Source organism: Lepidochelys kempii, chromosome 23 (genome assembly GCF_965140285.1).
Source record: "Lepidochelys kempii isolate rLepKem1 chromosome 23, rLepKem1.hap1, whole genome shotgun sequence".
NCBI classification, from domain to species: Eukaryota; Metazoa; Chordata; order Testudines; family Cheloniidae; genus Lepidochelys; species Lepidochelys kempii.
The window spans coordinates 12707002-12707439 of record NC_136402.1 but is presented as its reverse complement, the minus strand read 5'-3'; positions in this window follow the sequence as shown (position 1 = coordinate 12707439).

Sequence of the window (438 nt, the reverse complement as noted above, 5' to 3'; positions counted from 1 at the left end):
GCTGGGGGGCATCAACAGGTGCAGAGATAGGGGGAGAGATTATGCAACGGGTGCTGGGGGGCTACGAGCAGATGCAGAGAGGCGAAGATGGGAGTGGGTGAGGTTTACCAAGCTAAGCCCCGCCAGATGGTACCTGAGGCTGTCCCTGCGGTGAGGTGCATGGGGCATGAATTGTAGCAGTTGCCATGGGGTGCAAGGTCTTGCCAGGAGGCTCATTTCATACCCCTCTGGGCTCTGCACAGGTGTCTTCTCACACCCCTTCCTGTACTCGCGAGTCTGGCGCATCATGCGTCTCATGCAGGAAACCAGCCGCTGCAGCTTTGGCCAGCCTGAGAAATGAAACCCACAGATTGGAGAAGCCCAGAACCAGGATCTCCCTTCCCCACTGAGCAGTCCTCATTGAGGGGGGCCACACAGCTCACAGCGAGGGCTGTGGAG